Source organism: Crocodylus porosus, unplaced genomic scaffold (genome assembly GCF_001723895.1).
Source record: "Crocodylus porosus isolate Cpor-Errol unplaced genomic scaffold, CroPor_comp1, whole genome shotgun sequence".
Lineage (NCBI taxonomy): Eukaryota > Metazoa > Chordata > Crocodylia > Crocodylidae > Crocodylus > Crocodylus porosus.
Window position 1 is genome coordinate 6145472 of NW_017728939.1, and position 12755 is coordinate 6158226.

Here is a 12755-nt window from a genome sequence, read left to right on the forward strand (position 1 = left end):
TCTGTAGATGTGGTATAGGAAGCTCCCCCGCCCAAGGCTGACTTCCTTCCTGTCAGGTATTCCTTACCCTGGTGGGGTGACCTCAGATGCTTCCTCGCCACAGCTGTGTCGTTCAGCTCACTTCATAAGTGTTGTTTGCATGATACTGGCTCCAGCAGGCATATGGAGGTGCAGCAGCCAGAGACCAACGCAGCAGGTATATCCTTAACTGGGCTATGATATAGGCTCCTGTATGCGGGAGCCTGGATCCTGCAAGGACTCATGTGCATGAGTAGTATTACTCCTGTGAGTCGTACCAAGGCAGTAATTTCCTCTCTTAATGATTTAAAGCTCAATCTGTTCAGCCATTTTACAGCAGGGGTGCTCAACCTCCAGCCTACGGGACTCCCCATGGGTCTGAAAATTTGGTGGTGGAGGAGAGGTGATGGTATGCATTTGCTCTCTGATGCTGCCAAAACTACGCACTTGTGAGAAGCCCCATGAGCTGGGTAATGTGGCCCTGCACAACACATTGCACGGCTGAGCCAGAGCAGGGATGGATCTGGCAGCAGGTTCAGGGCCTGATCCAAGCATAGGACGCCCAATCCAAGTGCATGGGCCCAGCGGGTCTGGTCAGCAGAGCTCAGCTGGCATGTGGGATCCAGCCCACGTATGAGCCATGCACCATTCATTCAGCCCACAGAGCCCAAAGGTTGGTACCGCTGCTTTACAAGAGAATGGACATGGGCCGATAGCACAGGGCAGCAGAGATTCGTGCAGGATAACTGAAAGCACACGATCCCCTCCCTTCCTGCTTTACCGTCATTCATCCCCTGTCCAGAGCTGCCCGCACGCGGTGTTGATCACTCAGGACATGAATGACAAGACAAAGCGTGCTCACAGCAGCTGGTGGCAGTGAAGGTGAGCGCTTTTCCATCCATGCAAGCTGGGCGGGCAGGTGCCTGTCAGGTATTCCTCACCCTGGTGGGGTGACCTCAGATGCTTCCTCGCCACAGCTGTGTCGTTCAGCTCACTTCATAAGTGTTGTTTGCATGATACTGGCTCCGGCAGGCATATGGAGGTGCAGCAGCCAGAGACCAACGCAGCAGGTATATCCTTAACTGGGCTATGATGCTGTATGCGGGAGCCAGGCACGATTGGGATGCTAATGCGCTAGGTACTGTATGTACCCATGGTGAGTGACAGGTCCTGGCCAAGACAACATTCAGTCTAAAATGGGGGGAGGTGTATTAAATTTACCTTGCCCCCCTGAGCTGGATCTGGATCTGGATCTGGATCACAGGGCTCCTCACAGGCTGGATCTGGATCTAGCAGCTGCCACCTATAGGTATCCCCAGCAGGGCCCTATAGCCCCCAATTCTATGGAAGCCCCTGAATTCCCAGCCCCGCCAGGAACCCTGCAAGCAAGGGTATGGCTCCATGAGCCAGATGTGGTCCACAGGCCGTGTGTTTGGTATCCCCGATATAAAAAGACAAAGACAGCTTTGTGAGCTCTATTACCCAGATGCGAAGTGAGGCATAGTGAGATGAGGATGCAGTGGGAGACTGTGGCAGAGCTGCAAACAGGAACCGAGCTTCCTGCATCCCGGGCTAGCTTCTTGCTGCAAAGTGTATCACGAAGGAACTGTACCGTGTTCCTCCCCCAGATCTGAAAGCAGTGCTGGTGCCCAGCTCCCTGCCATACCCAGTAAGCCAGTGGTACCCAATCTTTTGGTCCCGCCGGCCAGGTGAGTGGCATGGGGCTGGTTCAGAGACTGGATCAGGCCCCTTGCAGCAGGGCAGGGTCCCACACAGCCCTGCCTGCTCAATCTAGCGCACAGAGCCATGCTATTCATCCCCTGGGGCCTCGCAAATCTGGACATTTGGTAGCAAGGGAGCAGTGGCACTGTTTCCCTGCCACCAAATTTTTGGATCCACGGGGAGCCCCACAGGCCAGGTGACACAATGCCAGGAGCTAGAACTGAGCACCCCTGCATTACTCTACGTCTCTCCCCCAGATCTACAACCCAGAAGTCTTAACTCCCAGCCCCTGCGTTAACACTAGCCGATCCACTATCTTACAAGAACACGAGGACTTTGTATAAAGAAGTGTGCAAGCATGGTTCACATTGCTTCATTAGGGCATATTTCCTTGAGTTAAGTGAGCACATGCTAATGAAGCAATTTGCATGCATAAATAAGCAGGTCTGGGCTGTAATCAAATGGTTGGGTATGGGAACAGTCTCATCAAGGCTTCTTTAGAGAGTCATTTGGTGAGCCATGGCTTTGTTTCGTGCATCACCCTGCTTGATCAAGCGGCCCATCAGTTCTCTCTCCAACTCTAAAGATATGATCATACTCATAAGCAACAGGGAGTCTATTAGTGGCCCAGCTGAACGGCACTGGTGGGGAAAGCCAGCATATTACTTCCAGCAGGCAACAGAAGAACGGATCCTCCTTCCTGGAGACCCCCTAATGACAGCAACGGCCCACTCTTCCTGGGCTCTCTTTATTAATACAGCAGCCTGGCAACATCTCCTGTGCTCATTACACTGATCAAGAGCCTAGAAGCCTTACACCCTTCCCCCTCCCAATTTGACATGTCCCACCCAGAGCCCTTGAGCAAGCGGTAGTCAACATCTGCAGCCAGACATGAGGAAGTCTCCCTTATCTGATGTCTAGTGACCTTCTCATCCAATCCTCCAGGATTTCAAACAAAGCCAACTCCCTCATTAATTGGCACAGACATCTCTCTGGTACTGAGTTGGATCTCTCTATCCCCTGTCCTTTTGTTTGGTCCAGAAAAGCCCAGATCCTTTGAATTTCAGGCCAGGTTCTGCTGTGGGGCATGGGAGGAGCGGGGTCATGTGCATCTCTCTCATGCTGGAGAATGACCAAGAGGTTTCTGGAATAGGCGAAGGCAGCCAGAGTTGCACATCTTGCTTCAGTTTGGCAGCCCCTGTTTCCAGAAGGGCAGGACAGAACATCTGGCCCTACCCTCGCTAGCATCCTCCACCTTCCCCTGCCCCGTCGCAGCACCTGAGGATGTTGTGAAGATCTTTGCACCAGTCCCTACGGCTCTTCTCCTTTTCACCCACCTAGTTGTTCAGTGATTAAACAAGGGACCTTGGACAAATTCCTCCCAGCACCGTCTTCCTGGACAGGATTTTGACCTCTTTTCATTCTGCACATCTTGCTTGCATTTCTCTCTCTCTCTCCATTAGAGAATTTTACAAAATAATAGCTAGCAGAGTCATTCATAAAATTAATGAAGAGTGTGCGAGAGTGGCATTGAATCACTCTTATCCGCTGCACACAGTGATAAATCAGCCGTCAGCTGTGCTGATCCTCCAAGAAAACCCCATCTCTAGAAAGCCTCTACTAGCATTTTTTCCTGCTGAACTCAGGGAAAGAAAGGGGAGGAGAAAGAGGGGGAAATAACTGGTCTGAAACATATTCCAGGGCTCCTGTTCTTTGTGGGTTCACTAATCCCCCCTGACCGAACGCTGAACCAAAGCTTACCCATGGGGTGGGGAAGCAAGAGATGCAAAAAATCAGACTCTTCAAAGGTAAATAGGAGATCAATTAAACAAGAGTGTGCTCACCTGGATGAACTGCGCAGGGCAACAAAAGCAAGAACCATTGATTTTGCTGTTTGACGGTCCTGACCTGTTTATCACGTGCTGAGGTTATTATCGTCCCCAGGAGATAAGGTTCCTAAAGCCTTCAACAGAAAAAGCCTGTTTCCTGATGGGTTTTCTGTTGGTTTTATTAAAAGGAAGAAAAAAGCAGAGACACTGCAGTGGTAGGCTGAAAATGGACATGATGAGTTTCAAGAACAACCGTAACAAAAAAAAGTGCTTTGCAGCTACAGGGCCTAATTTTTAGCCAGTGGATATCGTTTTAGTGGAGCAACACTAACTTATACACCAATTTATACCAATTAATGCTGTGCCTCCCAGGGTTTCAAAACCCTTGCTTCTTCTGGAATAGACATGACTTCTCACATTTTTACATGTAGGGAGCAATGGTGGTTTAGAGCAGGGGCCTTTACGTGGTGACTCGGTGCTTGGGACATACCCCAGGAAGCCACACATATGCCGGCCCTTTCCCTAGTCACCCGGCAGATGAATGCATGTCTCAAAGTGCAGGCTGGGTGCACTGCTGGAGGTCCCAATATTGCTGTGAGCACAATATTGCACAGAAATTGTGTGTTGCATCTGTTCTCCAAAGTCTATGTGGCCGCCCCGTTGCTTTGGGGTATTACTGTAGGTGGAGCTGTTGGTCGAGGAAGCTCTGCATGGGTTGAGACCTAGCTCGGCAGGAGTTCTGCCTTTCCTCCTACACGCTATTGCCACAGTTAATGCCAGTTAAGGAGATCTTACTAACAGTCCCTGGATTTCAATTATCTGGGGACTGGAGCTAATTGTTCTAACCAAAAACATTTCTGTTCCCTCCTGATGATGGACTAATATCTATTGATCTTTAAGCACTGATTTTCAAAGCTTGCTAAGGGATTTAGCCCCACATCCTAATTGGTGCAGTCAATGTGTCTAAATCCTTTAAATGGCTTGTGAATTCTAAACCAACCTCTTGGCCTGAGTCGGGATAAGATTGAATGGCAGGGATTCAGGCTAAGCTTGGGTACCTGAGCATAACTGAACCCATACTTAGGATGGCAGCACCCCTGGAGCTCCTGCTAACCTCCAGCATCTCTGAAAACCAGGTGGTGTCTTATTCTATCTGGTGGAGGGGGAACCTTTGAATGTTAATGTTGGCCAACCAGGCTTTTTTGTAACCAAATTCTGAGCAGAGCAGGCAAGGGCTAGGATTGAGCATAGCTAGACTTTGTTACTATAACTCTGCCATTGCCATGTGACCTTGTCCATTTAGACTGACTGATCCTTGGGGCAGAGACTGTCTCCTACTTTGTCAAGCCCTACCATTGGGTCCCTAGTCTCCGCTGGTGCAATGACGTGCTACTGTAAGACTAATTTTTAAAACCTTAAGGAAGTGGTTTGCATTGCAGTTGCTGATAGCAGCAAAATGTGCCAGGGGTCTGATCTCAAACCTGCTGACATCAACAGAGAGACTTGAGAGTTCAGTGGGTTTCCGAATATGACCAGTGACAGCCCCCTGTCTTCAGAGAAGTAAAGGATGGCAAGTCAGGAAAAACAGCGCATTTGCACATTTCCATCTGCTCGCAACACTCGATAGGTCAGCTCCTTCTCAGCTCACCCGAGATCAATCATTGCAAATGTTAAAAGCTTTTACAAGGCATCTCCTTTAAGTCATTCATCAAGTGGGATCCAGTCCTTTTCAAACCTTTTACTAGTTCTGCTTGTGAGTGAAATTTCTTTGGTGCCCTTCTTTAATGTGGCGAGCATGAGCACAGCACATATTTCTGTGGTAGAGATATACATTACTCACCCCGGTGCAGAGATGTGAAGGGGATTTAATGAAGTCCTGGGATGTGAGGAAAAGTGCTCCCCCACCCACCTCTCCATCTTCCATTCCTCATGGGTGCATGGATTTCCCTGCCTTCAGCACTTCAGGCTCAGCTCCTTTTAAAAGTGACTCACTTGAAATGGATTGAAGGTCACTATAAACTAAGCCCATGGGTTGCAAAGTGAAGAAAAATGTGCATTTAGCTCGACACATCTGTCACTGGACCGAATCCCTCGTTTCATCAAATAGTCTCAGGTAAAATGGGATGGAAAGCACTGAGATGCTCATGCTGCTTTGGTACTGATTGGTTGTAACCAGGGATCCTGGTTTCCTCTGATTAAAAAAAAAAAATCCCCAATTTTCAGTTAAAAAAAAATGTAACCCCAAATCCACATTTTTCCATGATTCAAATGAAACACCACTATATACATCTCCACATATTAGTGGTGTTTCATTTAAATCATGGGACAATGTGGATTTGGAGTTACTTTTTTTAAACCAAAAATTGGGGATTTTTTTAAATTGGAGAAAACCAGGATCCCTGGTTATAACAGGGATCTCTCACCCCATTCTTGTTAATACATTAAGCAACTGTGGCATTGATGCCTACACAGTAAAAAACTGGCTGATGGGGCACACCCAGAGAGTAGTGGTGGACGGGTTGTACTCAACCTGGAGGGATGTGGGCAGTGGGGTCCCCCAGGGCTCGGTCCTCAGGCCCGCACTGTTCAACATCTTCATCAGCGACTTGGATGAGGGGGCGGAAAGCACGCTGTCCAAGTTTGCTGATGACACTAAGATGTGGGGCGAGGTGGGCACACTTGAAGGGAGAGAGAGGCTGCAACTAGATTTAGATAGACTACAAAAGTGGGCAGATGACAATAGGATGGGGTTCAGCGTAGACAAATGCAGGGTGCTGCACCTTGGGAGAAGGAATCCACAGCACACAGACAGGCTGGGGAGCTCCCCTCTTGAAAGCACAGAGGCGGAAAGGGATCTTGGAGTCATTATTGACTCCAAGATGAACATGAGCCGCCAATGCCAAACCACAGCCAGCAAGGCCAGCCATACCTTGTCATGCATCCAAAGATGCATCTCAAGTCAGTTCAGAGAGGTGATGCTCCCCCTCTATGCGATTTTGGTCAGGCTGCAGTTGGAGTACTGCATCCAGTACTGGGCGCCGCACTTCAAGAGGGATGTGGCCAGCCTGGAGAGGGGTCAGAGGAGGGCCACCCGCTTGGTGAGAGGGCAGCAGGACAGACCCTATGAGGAGAGGCTACGGGACCTGAACCTGTTCAGCCTCGGCAAGGGGAGGCTGAGGGGGGACCTGGTGGCTGCCTACAAATGCATCAGGGGAGATCAACAGCAAATAGGAAGAGCCCTTTTTTCCCCAGCACCACCTGGGGTGATAAGGAACAATGGTAATAAGCTGATGGAGAATAGGTTAAGTTAGAGACCAGAAGGCAATACTTTATAGTTAGGGTGACCAAAATCTGGAACCAGCTTCCCAGGGAAGTGGTCCTTGCCCCTACCTTGGGCAAATTCAAGAGGAGGTTGGATGATCACCTGCCTGGGGTCTTGTGAACCCAGCATTCATTTCTGCCTGTGGCAGGGGGTCAGGCTAGAGGATCTGTTCAGGTCCCTCCTGACCCTAGCTACTATGAAACTATGAAACAGGGCAGAGCCCAGAAGCTCAACAAAAAAGCACAGCTGCATTGTACTAACTACTGCACATAAGCAGAGCCTCCCCTGAAGGGTGTACAATCCAAAGAGGCAAATGATGATGCCCCAATTCATTGATGGGAAACTGAGGCACAGAGAAATTATGTGACTTGCCCAAGATCATACAGAAAGTCAGTGGCAGAGGTAGGAAGTGAACTCAGATCATCAAAGATCCAGGGCAGTTCTTTGATTGTAAGTCTTCTGTCCACCTGCGTCTGTACAGTCCTTGTCCACTTATATTGTAAGGCCTTTAGGATGGGTGCTTTCATTTACCACGTGGTTATGCAGAGCCTAGCACACAGGGGCCTTGGCTTTTCTGGGATCCTTAAATGCTATAGTATCGAATCACAGAAAATGAGGGTTGGATGGGACTTCAGAAGGTCATCTAGTCCAACCCCCTGCTCAAAGCAGGACCATCCCCAACTAAGTCATCCCAGCCAAGGGCGCACGCTACTGTAATGCAAAATGAGTAAGAGATGGTAGCGGGAGGGCGGGAGGAATGCAAAATACAGGCCTCATCTGCATGAAACTGTTCTTCGGTTGCTCATTTATGTCTTTGTAGCTCTTGCTACTGCTTGACAAGGACACACATCTCTCTCCCTCTTGCATGTCAAGATCAGATGACAACTGAATTGTGCTGATGAGACCTGCGGGGACAGGACACATGTTTGTGGTCGCTTTGGGCAACCAGCTGCTGAGGCCTTTAACTGCCATCTCTTAATATTCCTACAAAGTCAGCCTCTCAGCCTGCCTGGCACTTTGAATTGTGCTACCCACAGTGTTTCGCCTTCCAATGATTTACATGTTTGTGTGGGTGTAGGTCGCTCTAACCTTCTCTACTGTCTCTTTCTTGACTGACATTATTTTTTCCGAGGCAAATGACAACTGCTGCACAAATGCAATGGGAGAAGGGTGTTTGTGGGTAGGTGCTAACTTGGGGCAAACAGCTACACCTGTCTGCAAAGGACTTCTGCAGGGCCCGTTCGTCAGCTCTTGCAAATCTGTATAACTCCATTACAGGGAAGATGAGCTATGCTGCTTGATTTCACCCATGTTGGAGCCCTGCATATCCCTCTAACCCAATTAGGAGTATCTATAAAATGCCCTATTGCATTTCATTTCAGTTCCCAAAAGCTGGGAACTGTGATGCCCTCCCTTGCAAAATATGACTCCTGTGAATTGTCCTTTCTTGTGCAATTATTCTACAGAGTTGCATAGGAGTAAGCATGTCAGGAAGGGCTGTGCGTATGAACAAGATTTGCAGTCAGCTCTTCCCAGCTAAGCACTTAAGCAGGTGCTTAAATGCAAGCATGTGAGTAGTCCCATTGATTTCACTTAATATTAAGTGGTGCCTACTGAACGTCAGTGTTTTAGGGTGCATCTCTAGCATGTCCCTAGTATATTCATGAAGGACTCTCTCAAACTTACTCAACTCAACCACCCACTCCCAGCATGTGCTTCAACGGTAGCGAAGTCATGCAGGGGTTTTCCTTGGGGCTGATTTTGAGCACACTGGAGAATCAGGTCTCAAGAGGAGCTGCCAGAGAGGCTTCATCATCACATGCCTAGGTTGGCATATGCAAGTGGGAATGAGAGGTCAGACTGCCTGGGAGCAGCCTTGAGAGGACATAGCATAGACAGAGGCCTGCCTCATGAGTCTTGCTCCCTGGGCAAAACCCCTCTGGAGACTGGGGAGTGAGTCCTGCCCCAGGGACCTGCCCCAGGGACTCAAAGACCCTGGCTACTGCTGGTGCATCACTGTCTGCCTGCTTCTGCACGTTAATACCACAGTGCCCCCTCTCTAGTGCCCTGCTTACTTACCCACCCCTAGCTATGCTACTGGGTGCACAGTGCAGACATACCCTTGGGGGCATTTGCATAGGAGACATGGGTGGACTCACAACTCTGACTCTCCTGTCTTTGCTCACAGCCCAGTCATTTACAGTTGTGCAAAAATGACAACCGAGTACTCACTTAAGCCCTGGGTAATGCTTGTGCTCGCTTTGCACCCGTGTAGATGCCTGTGCAAGGTTTCAGGTGGAGTGGCAGGCCTTTGTAGATGTTCCCTAGCAGGAACACTTTGCAGATCACTCCATAGACTGACTCGAGATACACTAGCTTTGGGAGAGGAGGAGATCAGGCAGCTCCTTTAACTAAGACAGTGGGAGCCAACCTTTTAGGCAGGCCTGCCACAACTCACGTGGCCTCCCCAGGTACCACTTCAACCCCCTACCATGCCCAATCTGCTCCTCTGCTTTCTACCCCCTGCACTGTGCCCCCTGTCTGAGCTGCCACTCTGCTTTCTGTGCTCCCTGCTTGAGCTGCTGCTCTTTCTGCCTCCTCCCTGATCTGCTGTGTGCCCCACAAAGAGCTTGCCTGTGCCATTGATGCCAGTGCTGTCACAGGTTGGCCACCCCAGTCTACGAGAGCAGCAACGTGCCCTGGAGAGGAGGTTTTTATCTCCAGTGGGAGACTGGTCACCCCAGTAACAGAAAGATGAAAGAAACAGCCTTTCAGGGAGAGGTTACAGAGCAGTGACATGCAGCAGCAGCAAGAAAAGGGATCAGAACAGCAGGTACTAATGCACACACTTTAATCAGAAATAAAATCATGAGATGGAAGCAGTGCCAGGGGCGCTCGGAGCAGGTGGCCTGACTAGGCGAGGAGAATAGAGAGAGATGAATAAGGTCCTCATCAAGAGGTAAATCCATCACAATCCTGAGAATGGAAAACTGTCAGATTGCACATGCATCAAGAGAAAATAGAACGGCTTATTATTTTGTAGTGGACCGTGAAGGGACCATCATGAGGGTATTAGTGACGCATTTATAAAATGGCTTCGCATGTAAGCATCCGAAAGTAGAAACCAGGAGTCCTGGCAGTTTCCCAGGCTCTGGCTTCTGGATCAGCGGGTCTCAGTTTTTCTAGACTCATCGCATCCTTCGTTAGACTGAAGACACCCCTCCTTTTTTGACTACGGAAAAATAAAAGAACAATGTTTCTGTTGCAAAGACCACAGGAAGCCCACAGAAGGGCAGAATGGTTTTGACAATGTGGATTCCTATTTGAAATCTCTGGGTTCATCTTGTGAATCATATGTCGTAGGCCCGTGTGAAGTGGATAGTATTCGCTTCAGATTTGGCTGATTTGGGGGATAGTGATTCGATTCGGTGATTCGAATCACCATCTTGAATTGATTCGGCCCAATCAGATTCAGAGATTCAGCTGCTGTCACATCTCCAAATCAGACAGGCCCATCTCCTGTCAGCTCTCCCAGCCACCCAATGGCTGCCCTGTTGCCCCAGCTTGGCCCTTTAAGAAGAAAAAACAACCAAAAAACCTGGAATCACCGGTTCTTGCCTGGTGGGGGTTTTTTTCCACTGCCCCCCACTGCCCCATGCCATGTGGGGGGCTCTGCATAAGCCCCCCAAAGCCCCGAGGCTGCTGCAAGAACCGGTGAGTACAGGGGCTTTTGGGGTTTTTTTTTTGTTTTCTTAAAGGGCCAGAGCTGGAGTGGGCCGGGTAGCCATGGGGGGCTTGGAGGGGGGGGTGCCTGGGAGGGGGGAGATTCGGAGAGCTTCAGATCAATTCAGACAATTTTATTGGTCCCCTGATTAGATTTAGATTTGGAGATTCGGCTACGGAATCGGGCTGAATCTCCTCTGAACTGAATCACCACCTGAAGCTTCACACAGCCCCAATACGTAGGCATTTGGCAGACAAGGTTCTTCGGGTAATTCTGGTATCTTTTATTAGACCAACTCAAATAGTTGGAAATAATTTTGTCTTTGCAAGCTTTCAAGCCGAAACACCCTTTGTCCAGCTGAGGAAGCATCTGCAGTTTGATCTGTGTAGTTGGTGCACACATGCAGGCATTTGCACACCTAACAGCTGCTATTGTGCAGCAGCATGTGTCACCCTTTAAAGGATCTCAGAGCAGCTCAGAGTGCTGCAGCACCTAGGTGGAGCATCACTGCTCGAAATCACTTTCCCTTTCCCACAGAAGCAAACCGAGGAATCCTAACAGCTATCCTCCAAGCAATTTCCCTGAGGTGGAGGAAAACCCCAGGTGTCCTGCTGATTTAATTCTTCCTCAAACCGTCCAACTTCTCTCCATTATTGCATTCAGCTCCCATCCAAAAGGATGCAAAAAGCCATGGTTTTAAAAAAAGGTAAGCTATCCTAGGCCTGAGACATGGGCACAAAACATGCTTTGCACAAAACCCATATGACTGTCTTGCATAGGCTAGCTTGTTGATTCATCCCAGGGCACACAGCCTTGTTGTCAGGCTGTGAACAAAACGCTCAGGCCAATTAAAGCAGTGTATTGGTTACTCTAATTATTATTATTAATTACATTTGATTACACATACTTAATTACTAAATAAGCCATCTATGGTATGAATAATCCTTGGATATTTCATAGATTCATAGATGTTAGTTGGAAGGGACCTTAGCAGATCATCGAGTCCAACCCCCTGCCCTGGGCAGGAAAGAGCGCTGGGGTCAGACGACCCCAGCCAAGTGCATGTCCAGCTTCCTCTTAAAGACCCCAAAGTAGGGGAGAGCACCATCTCCCTTGGGAGCCTGTTCCAGATTCTGGCAGCCCTAACCGTGAAGCAGTTCTTTCTGATGTCCAACTTAAATCTGCTCTCCGTCAGTTTGTGGCCGTTGTTCCTAGTTACTCCAAGGGGTGCCCGGGTAAACAGAGCGTATCCTTTTCCTTGCTACCCCCACCCCAGTAAATTTGTAGGCAGCCACAAGATCACCTCTCCCCTTTTCTTGCAAAGGCTGCAGAGGTCTAAGTCCCTCAGTCTCTCCTCCTAGGGCCTTGCCTGCAGGCCTCTGACCACACGAGTGGCCCTCCTCTGAACCCTCTTGAGGTTGTCCACATCCCTCTTGAAGTGCAGAGCCCAAAACTGGACATAGTACTCCAGCTGTGGCCTGACCAATCCTGCATAGAGGGGAAGGATCACCTCCCTGGACCTGTTTGTTATGCATTGGCTAATGCATGATAAAGTGCGGTTAGCTTTACTGATCACTTTGTCACACTGACAACTCGTGTTCATCTTGGTGTCAAAAACGACTCTGAAATCCCTTTCCACTGTTGTGCTGCTGAGAAGGTCCTCCCCCAGCCCGTAAGTGTGCTAGTGATTCCTTCTCCCCATGTGCAGCACCTCGCACCCATCCTTGTTGAACTGCATCCTGGTCTGTTCGGCCCACATTTCCAACCTGTCCAGATCCACCTGCATGCGTTCCCTACTCTCTAGTGTGTTAACTTTACCCCATAATTTGGTATCATCTGCAAATCTGGACAGAGTGCTTTCCAAGCCCTCATCCAAGTCACTGATGAAGACATTGAGCGGGGAGTTCAGCTGGCTGCGTACTTGGAGGGCTATAGACCCTGGACCTGCAAAATCCCCCCCTTATGCTCTTATAAAAGAAAGAAAGAAGGAAATTATTATATTATATTATATTATATTATATTATATTATATTATATTAGGAGGAATAAATGTATTTGTGGTTCCTCTATAAAGTCGTTTTGAAGATACCTGGATGTATTGTCTCCTCACAGACATTTGATCAGCACAATAAAACAGCAGC